We start from the raw sequence: 10687 nt of genomic DNA, 5'->3' as shown, positions 1-10687 counted from the left end.
CATCAGACTCATGCTTTCGCATTTTTCATATACTTGTTGAACAGATCCTGGGTTTTTTCTGGTATGGATCACGTAGTAATGTGGTACCACACTGAAGCATTCAGTTAAACCTGGTCTTGATAAATATTTTTGAGGATAACGCATGTTAGGTCTGGGTTAGGTCTAGGATTTGCCCTCATCAGGCTCATACTTTCGCATATTTCTTATACTTCATGGATAGATCCTGGGCTATTTTCTGGTTTGGATCACATAGTAATGTGGTACCACTCTGAAACAGTCGATTAAACCAGGTTTCGATCAATATTTTTGAGGATAACGCATGTTAGGGCTAGGTTAGGCCTGGGGTTTGCTCTCATCAGGCTCATACTTTCGCATATTTCTCATAATTCATGGCTAGATCCTGGGCTATTTCTGGATTGTGTCACGTAGTAATGTGGTACCACGCTGAAACAGTCAATTAAACCTGGTTTCGATCAATATTTTAGAGGCTAACGCAAGTTAGGTCTGAGATAGGCCTGGGATTCGCCCTCATCAGGCTCATACTATCGCGTTTTCCACATACTTGTTGAACTGATCCTGGGTTTTTTTCTGGTTTGGATCACGTAGTAGTGTGGTACCACACTGAAACAGTCCACTAAACCTGGTTTCGATCAATATTTTAGAGGATAACGCATGTTAGGTCTGGGTTAGGTCTAGGATTTGCCCTCATCAGGCTCATACTTTCGCGTTTTTCACATACTTGTTCAACAGATCCTGGGTTTTTTCTGGTTTGGATCACGTAGTAATGTGGTACCACACTGAAACAGTCCATTAAACCGGGTTTCGATCAATATTTTTGAGAATAATTCATGTTAGGTCTATGTTAGGTCTGTGATTTGCTCTCATCAGGCTCATTCTTTCGCATATTTCTCATACTTGATGGCTAGATCCTGGGCTTTTTCTGGATTGCATCACGTAGTAATGTAGTACCACACTGAAACAGTCAATGAAACCTGGTTTCCATCAATATTTTAGAGGACAACGCAAGTTAGGTCTGGGATAGGTCTGGGATTTGCCCTCATCAGGCTCATACTTTCGCATATTTCTTATACTTCATGGATAGATCCTGGGCTATTTTCTGGTTTGGATCACATAGTAATGTGGTACCACACTGAAACAGTCGATTAAACCAGGTTTCGATCAATATTTTTGAGGATAACGCATGTTAGGTCTAGGTTAGGCCTGGGATTTGCTCTCATCAGGCTCATACTTTCGCATATTTCTCATACTTCATGGCTAGATCCTGGGCTATTTCTGGATTGTGTCACGTAGTAATGTGGTACCACGCTGAAACAGTCAATTAAACCTGGTTTCGATCAATATTTTAGAGGCTAACGCAAGTTAGGTCTGAGATAGGCCTGGGATTCGCCCTCATCAGGCTCATACTATCGCGTTTTCCACATACTTGTTGAACTGATCCTGGGTTTTTTCTGGTTCCGATCACGTAGTAATGTGGTACCACACTGAAACAGTCTATTAAACCTGGTTTCGATCAATATTTTAGAGGATAACGCAAGTTAGGTCTGGGATAGGTCTGGGATTTGCCCTCATCAGACTCAAACTTTCGCACACTTCACATACGCGTTGAACAGATCCTGGGTTATTCTCTGGTTTGGATCACATAGTAATGTGGTACCACACTGAAACAGTCGATTAAACCAGGTTTCGATCAATATTTTTGAGGATAAAGCATGTTAGGTATAGGTTAGGCCTGGGATTTTCACTCATCAGACTCATACTTTCGCATTCTTCACATACTTGTTGAACGGATCCTGGGTTTTTTCTGGTTTGGATCACGTAGTAATGTGGGACCACACTGAAACAAATAATTAAACCTGGTCTTGATAAATATTTTAGAGGATAACGCATGTTAGGTCTGGGTTAGGTCTAGGATTTGCCCTCATCAGGCTCATACTTCCGCATATTTCTTATACTTCATGGATAGATCCTGGGCTATTTCTGGATTGGATCACGTAGTAATGTGGTACCACACTGAAACAGTCAATTAAACCTGGTTTCGATCAATATTTTAGAGGATAACGCAAGTTAGGTCTGGGATAGGTCTGGAATTTGCCCTCACCAGGCTCATACTTTCGCGTTTTTCACATACTTGTTGAACAGATCCTGGGTTTTTTTCTGGTATGGATCACGTAGTAGTGTGGTACCACACTGAAACAGTCCACTAAACCTGGTTTCGATCAATATTTTAGAGGATAACGCATGTTAGGTCTGGGTTAGGTCTAGGATTTGCCCTCATCAGGCTCATACTTTCGCGTTTTTCACATACTTGTTCAACAGATCCAGGGTTTTTTCTGGTTTGGATCACGTAGTAATGTGGTACCACACTGAAACAGTCCATTAAACCTGGTTTCGATCAATATTTTTGAGAATAATTCATGTTAGGTCTATGTTAGGTCTGTGATTTGCTCTCATCAGGCTCATTCTTTCGCATATTTCTCATACTTGATGGCTAGATCCTGGGCTTTTTCTGGATCGCATCACGTAGTAATGTGGTACCACACTGAAACAGTCAATGAAACCTGGTTTCCATCAATATATTAGAGGACAACGCAAGTTAGGTCTGGGATAGGTCTGGGATTTGCCCTCATCAGGCTCATACTTTCGCATATTTCTTATACTTCATGGATAGATCCTGGGCTATTTTCTGGTTTGGATCACATAGTAATGTGGTACCACACTGAAACAGTCGATTAAACCAGGTTTCGATCAATATTTTTGAGGATAACGCATGTTAGGTCTAGGTTAGGCCTGGGATTTGCTCTCATCAGGCTCATACATTCGCATATTTCTCACACTTCATGGCTAGATCCTGGGCTATTTCTGGATTGTGTCTCGTAGTAATGTGGTACCACGCTGAAACAGTCAATTAAACCTGGTTTCGATCAATATTTTAGAGGCTAACGCAAGTTAGGTCTGAGATAGGCCTGGGATTCGCCCTCATCAGGCTCATACTATCGCGTTTTCCACATACTTGTTGAACTGATCCTGGGTTTTTTCTGGTTTGGAACACGTAGTAATGTGGTACCACACTGAAACAGTCTATTTAACCTGGTTTCGATCAATATTTTACACGATAACGCAAGTTAGGTCTGGGATAGGTCTGGGATTTGCCCTCATCAGACTCAAACTTTCGCACACTTCACATACGCGTTGAACAGATCCTGGGTTATTTTCTGGTTTGGATCACATAGTAATGTGGTACCACACTGAAACAGTCGATTAAACCAGGTTTCGATCAATATTTTTGAGGATAACGCATGTTAGGTCTAGGTTAGGCCTGGGATTTGCCCTCATCAGGGTCATACTTTCGCAGTTCTAACATACATGTTGAGCTGATCGAGGGTTTTTTCTGCTTTGGATCACGTAGTAAAGTGGTACCACACTGGAACAGTCCACTAAACCTGGTTTGGATCAATATTTTAGAGGATAATGCATGTTACGTCCAGGTTAGGCCTGAGATTTTCACTCATCAGACTCATACTTTCGCATTCTTCAGATACTTGTTGAACGGATCCTGGGTATTTTCTGGTATGGTTCACGTAGTAATGTGGTACCACACTGAAACAGTCGATTAAACCAGGTCTTGATAAATATTTTAGATGATAACGCATGTTAGGTCTGGGTTAGGTCTAGGATTTGCCCTCATACTTTCGCATATTTCTCATACTTCATGGCTAGATCCTGGGCTATTTCTGGTTTGGATCACGTAGTAATGTGGTACCACACTGAAACAGTCAATTAAACCTGGTTTCGATCAATATTTTAGAGAACAATGCAAGTCAGGTCTGGGATAGGTCTGGGATTTGCCCACATCAGGGTCATACTTTCGCATTTTTCACATACTTGTTGAACAGATCCTGGGTTTTTTCTGGTTTGGATCGCGCAGTGATGTGGTACCACACTGAAACAGCCCACTAAACCTGGTTTCGATCAATATTTTAGAGGATAACGAAAGTTATGTCTGGGTTAGGTCTGGGATTTGCCCTCATCAGACTCATGCTTTCGCATTTTTCATATACTTGTTGAACAGATCCTGGGTTTTTTCTGGTATGGATCACGTAGTAATGTGGTACCACACTGAAACAGCCCACTAAACCTGGTTTCGATCAATATCTTAGAGGATAACGAAAGTTATGTCTGGGTTAGGCCTGGGATTTGCCCTCATCAGACTCATGCTTTCGCATTTTTCATATACTTGTTGAACAGATCCTGGGTTTTTTCTGGTATGGATCACGTAGTAATGTGGTACCACACTGAAGCATTCAGTTAAACCTGGTCTTGATAAATATTTTTGAGGATAACGCATGTTAGGTCTGGGTTAGGTCTAGGATTTGCCCTCATCAGGCTCATACTTTCGCATATTTCTTATACTTCATGGATAGATCCTGGGCTATTTTCTGGTTTGGATCACATAGTAATGTGGTACCACTCTGAAACAGTCGATTAAACCAGGTTTCGATCAATATTTTTGAGGATAACGCATGTTAGGGCTAGGTTAGGCCTGGGGTTTGCTCTCATCAGGCTCATACTTTCGCATATTTCTCATAATTCATGGCTAGATCCTGGGCTATTTCTGGATTGTGTCACGTAGTAATGTGGTACCACGCTGAAACAGTCAATTAAACCTGGTTTCGATCAATATTTTAGAGGCTAACGCAAGTTAGGTCTGAGATAGGCCTGGGATTCGCCCTCATCAGGCTCATACTATCGCGTTTTCCACATACTTGTTGAACTGATCCTGGGTTTTTTTCTGGTTTGGATCACGTAGTAGTGTGGTACCACACTGAAACAGTCCACTAAACCTGGTTTCGATCAATATTTTAGAGGATAACGCATGTTAGGTCTGGGTTAGGTCTAGGATTTGCCCTCATCAGGCTCATACTTTCGCGTTTTTCACATACTTGTTCAACAGATCCTGGGTTTTTTCTGGTTTGGATCACGTAGTAATGTGGTACCACACTGAAACAGTCCATTAAACCGGGTTTCGATCAATATTTTTGAGAATAATTCATGTTAGGTCTATGTTAGGTCTGTGATTTGCTCTCATCAGGCTCATTCTTTCGCATATTTCTCATACTTGATGGCTAGATCCTGGGCTTTTTCTGGATTGCATCACGTAGTAATGTAGTACCACACTGAAACAGTCAATGAAACCTGGTTTCCATCAATATTTTAGAGGACAACGCAAGTTAGGTCTGGGATAGGTCTGGGATTTGCCCTCATCAGGCTCATACTTTCGCATATTTCTTATACTTCATGGATAGATCCTGGGCTATTTTCTGGTTTGGATCACATAGTAATGTGGTACCACACTGAAACAGTCGATTAAACCAGGTTTCGATCAATATTTTTGAGGATAACGCATGTTAGGTCTAGGTTAGGCCTGGGATTTGCTCTCATCAGGCTCATACTTTCGCATATTTCTCATACTTCATGGCTAGATCCTGGGCTATTTCTGGATTGTGTCACGTAGTAATGTGGTACCACGCTGAAACAGTCAATTAAACCTGGTTTCGATCAATATTTTAGAGGCTAACGCAAGTTAGGTCTGAGATAGGCCTGGGATTCGCCCTCATCAGGCTCATACTATCGCGTTTTCCACATACTTGTTGAACTGATCCTGGGTTTTTTCTGGTTCCGATCACGTAGTAATGTGGTACCACACTGAAACAGTCTATTAAACCTGGTTTCGATCAATATTTTAGAGGATAACGCAAGTTAGGTCTGGGATAGGTCTGGGATTTGCCCTCATCAGACTCAAACTTTCGCACACTTCACATACGCGTTGAACAGATCCTGGGTTATTCTCTGGTTTGGATCACATAGTAATGTGGTACCACACTGAAACAGTCGATTAAACCAGGTTTCGATCAATATTTTTGAGGATAAAGCATGTTAGGTATAGGTTAGGCCTGGGATTTTCACTCATCAGACTCATACTTTCGCATTCTTCACATACTTGTTGAACGGATCCTGGGTTTTTTCTGGTTTGGATCACGTAGTAATGTGGGACCACACTGAAACAAATAATTAAACCTGGTCTTGATAAATATTTTAGAGGATAACGCATGTTAGGTCTGGGTTAGGTCTAGGATTTGCCCTCATCAGGCTCATACTTCCGCATATTTCTTATACTTCATGGATAGATCCTGGGCTATTTCTGGATTGGATCACGTAGTAATGTGGTACCACACTGAAACAGTCAATTAAACCTGGTTTCGATCAATATTTTAGAGGATAACGCAAGTTAGGTCTGGGATAGGTCTGGAATTTGCCCTCACCAGGCTCATACTTTCGCGTTTTTCACATACTTGTTGAACAGATCCTGGGTTTTTTTCTGGTATGGATCACGTAGTAGTGTGGTACCACACTGAAACAGTCCACTAAACCTGGTTTCGATCAATATTTTAGAGGATAACGCATGTTAGGTCTGGGTTAGGTCTAGGATTTGCCCTCATCAGGCTCATACTTTCGCGTTTTTCACATACTTGTTCAACAGATCCAGGGTTTTTTCTGGTTTGGATCACGTAGTAATGTGGTACCACACTGAAACAGTCCATTAAACCTGGTTTCGATCAATATTTTTGAGAATAATTCATGTTAGGTCTATGTTAGGTCTGTGATTTGCTCTCATCAGGCTCATTCTTTCGCATATTTCTCATACTTGATGGCTAGATCCTGGGCTTTTTCTGGATCGCATCACGTAGTAATGTGGTACCACACTGAAACAGTCAATGAAACCTGGTTTCCATCAATATATTAGAGGACAACGCAAGTTAGGTCTGGGATAGGTCTGGGATTTGCCCTCATCAGGCTCATACTTTCGCATATTTCTTATACTTCATGGATAGATCCTGGGCTATTTTCTGGTTTGGATCACATAGTAATGTGGTACCACACTGAAACAGTCGATTAAACCAGGTTTCGATCAATATTTTTGAGGATAACGCATGTTAGGTCTAGGTTAGGCCTGGGATTTGCTCTCATCAGGCTCATACATTCGCATATTTCTCACACTTCATGGCTAGATCCTGGGCTATTTCTGGATTGTGTCTCGTAGTAATGTGGTACCACGCTGAAACAGTCAATTAAACCTGGTTTCGATCAATATTTTAGAGGCTAACGCAAGTTAGGTCTGAGATAGGCCTGGGATTCGCCCTCATCAGGCTCATACTATCGCGTTTTCCACATACTTGTTGAACTGATCCTGGGTTTTTTCTGGTTTGGAACACGTAGTAATGTGGTACCACACTGAAACAGTCTATTTAACCTGGTTTCGATCAATATTTTACACGATAACGCAAGTTAGGTCTGGGATAGGTCTGGGATTTGCCCTCATCAGACTCAAACTTTCGCACACTTCACATACGCGTTGAACAGATCCTGGGTTATTTTCTGGTTTGGATCACATAGTAATGTGGTACCACACTGAAACAGTCGATTAAACCAGGTTTCGATCAATATTTTTGAGGATAACGCATGTTAGGTATAGGTTAGGCCTGGGATTTTCACTCATCAGACTCATACTTTCGCATTCTTCACATACTTGTTTAACGGATCCTGGGTTTTTTCTGGTTTGGATCACGTAGTAATGAGGGACCACACTGAAACAAATAATTAAACCTGGTCTTGATAAATATTTTAGAGGAGAACGCATGTTAGGTCAGGGATAGGTCTGGGATTTGCCCTCATCAGGCTCATACTTTCGCGTTTTTCACATACTTGTTGAACAGATCCTGGGTTTTTTTCTGGTTTGGATCACGTAGTAGTGTGGTACCACACTGAATCAGTCCACTAAACCTGGTTTCGATCAATATTTTAGAGGATAACGCATGATAGGTCTGGGTTAGGTCTAGGATTTGCCCTCATCAGGCTCATACTTTCGCGTTTTTCACATACTTGTTCAACAGATCCTTGGTTTTTTCTGGTTTGGATCGCGTAGTAATGTGGTACCACACTGAAACAGTCAATTAAACCTGGTTTCGATCAATATTTTAGAGGCTAACGCAAGTTAGGTCTGAGATAGGCCTGGGATTCGCCCTCATCAGGCTCATACTATCGCGTTTTCCACATACTTGTTGAACTGATCCAGGGTTTTTTCTGGTTTGGATCACGTAGTAATGTGGTACCACACTGAAACAGTCCATTAAACCTGGTTTCGATCAATATTTTTGAGAATAATTCATGTTAGGTCTATGTTAGGTCTGTGATTTGCTCTCATCAGGCTCATTCTTTCGCATATTTCTCATACTTGATGGCTAGATCCTGGGCTTTTTCTGGATCGCATCACGTAGTAATGTGGTACCACACTGAAACAGTCAATTAAACCTGGATTCGATCAATATTTTATAGGATAACGCATGTTAGGTCTGGGTTAGGTCTAGGATTTGCCCTCATCAGGCTCATACTTCCGCATATTTCTTATACTTCATGGATAGATCCTGGGCTATTTCTGCATTGGATCACGTAGTAATGTGGTACCACACTGAAACAGTCAATTAAACCTGGTTTCGATGAATATTTTAGAGGATAACGCAAGTTAGGTCTGGGATAGGTCTGGAATTTGCCCTCACCAGGCTCATACTTTCGCATATTTCTCATACTTCATGGCTAGATCCTGGGCTATTTCTGGATTGTGTCACGTAGTAATGTGGTACCACGCTGAAACAGTCAATTAAACCTGGTTTCGATCAATATTTTAGAGGATAACGCAAGTTAGGTCTGGGATAGGTCTGGGATTTGCCCTCATCAGACTCAAACTTTCGCACACTTCACATACGCGTTGAACAGATCCTGGGTTATTTTCTGGTTTGGATCACATAGTAATGTGGTACCACACTGAAACAGTCGATTAAACCAGGTTTCGATCAATATTTTTGAGGATAACGCATGTTAGGTCTAGGTTAGGCCTGGGATTTGCTCTCATCAGGCTCATACTTTCGCATATTTCTCATACTTCATGGCTAGATCCTGGGCTATTTCTGGATTGTGTCACGTAGTAATGTGGTACCACGCTGAAACAGTCAATTAAACCTGGTTTCGATCAATATTTTAGAGGATAACGCATGTTAGGTCTGGGTTAGGTCTAGGATTTGCCCTCATCAGGCTCATACTTTCGCGTTTTTCACATACTTGTTCAACAGATCCTGGGTTTTTTCTGGTTTGGATCACGTAGTAATGTGGTACCACACTGAAACAGTCCATTAAACCTGGTTTCGATCAATATTTTTGAGAATAATTCATGTTAGGTCTATGTTAGGTCTAGAATTTGCCCTCATCAGGCTCATACTTCCGCATATTTCTTATACTTCATGGATAGATCCTGGGCTATTTCTGGATTGTGTCACGTAGTAATGTGGTACCACACTGAAACAGTCAATTAAACCTGGTTTCGATCAATATTTTAGAGGATAACGCAAGTTAGGTCTGGGATAGGTCTGGGATTTGCCCTCATCAGGCTCATACTTTCGCGTTTTTCACATACTTGTTGAACAGATCCTGGGTTTTTATCTGGTTTGGATCACGTAGTAGTGTGGTACCACACTGAAACAGTCCACTAAATCTGGTTTCGATCAATATTTTAGAGGATAACGCATGTTAGGTCTGGGTTAGGTCTAGGATTTGCCCTTATCAGGCTCATACTTCCGCATATTTCTTATACTTCATGGATAGATCCTGGGCTATTTCTGGATTGGATCACGTAGTAATGTGGTACCACACTGAAAGAGTCAATTAAACCTGGTTTCGATCAATATTTTAGAGGATAACGCAAGTTAGGTCTGGGATAGGTCTGGGATTTGCCCTCATCAGGCTCATACTTTCGCGTTTTTCACATACTTGTTGAACAGATCCTGGGTTTTTTTCAGGTTTGGATCACGTAGTAGTGTGGTACCACACTGAAACAGTCCACTAAACCTGGTTTCGATCAATATTTTAGAGGATAACGCATGTTAGGTCTGGGTTAGGTCTAGGATTTGCCCTCATCAGGCTCATACTTTCGCGTTTTTCAGATACTTGTTGAACAGATCCTGGGTTTTTTCTGGTTTGGATCACGTAGTAATGTGGTACCTCACTGAAACAGTCCATTAAACCTGGTTTCGATCAATATTTTTGAGGATAACGCATGTTAGGTCTAGGTTAGGCCTGGGATTTGCCCTCATCAGGGTCATACTTTCGCAGTTTTAACATGCATGTTGACCTGATCGAGGGTTTTTTCTGCTTTGGATCACGTAGTAAAGTGGTACCCCACTGAAGCAGTCCATTAAACCTGGTTTCGATCAATATTTTAGAGGATAACGCAAGTTAGGTCCTTGATAGGTCTGAAATTTGCCCTCATCAGCCTCATAATTTCGCACACTTCACACACTCTTTGAACAGATCCTGGGTTTTTTTCTGGTTTGGATCACGTAGTAATGTGGTACCACACTGAAACAGTCGATTAAACCTGGTTTCGATCAATATAATTGAGAATAACGCATGTTAGGTCTTGGTTAGGCCTGGGATTTTCACTCATCAGACTCATACTTTCGCATTCTTCACATTCTTGTTGACCGGATCTTGGGATTTTTCTGGTGTGGATCACGTAGAAATGTGGTACCACACTGAAACAATCAATTAAACCTGGTTT

The sequence above is a fragment of the Colletes latitarsis genome, unplaced genomic scaffold (genome assembly GCF_051014445.1).
Source record: "Colletes latitarsis isolate SP2378_abdomen unplaced genomic scaffold, iyColLati1 scaffold0023, whole genome shotgun sequence".
NCBI classification, from domain to species: Eukaryota; Metazoa; Arthropoda; class Insecta; order Hymenoptera; family Colletidae; genus Colletes; species Colletes latitarsis.
This window is presented reverse-complemented; position numbering follows the sequence as displayed.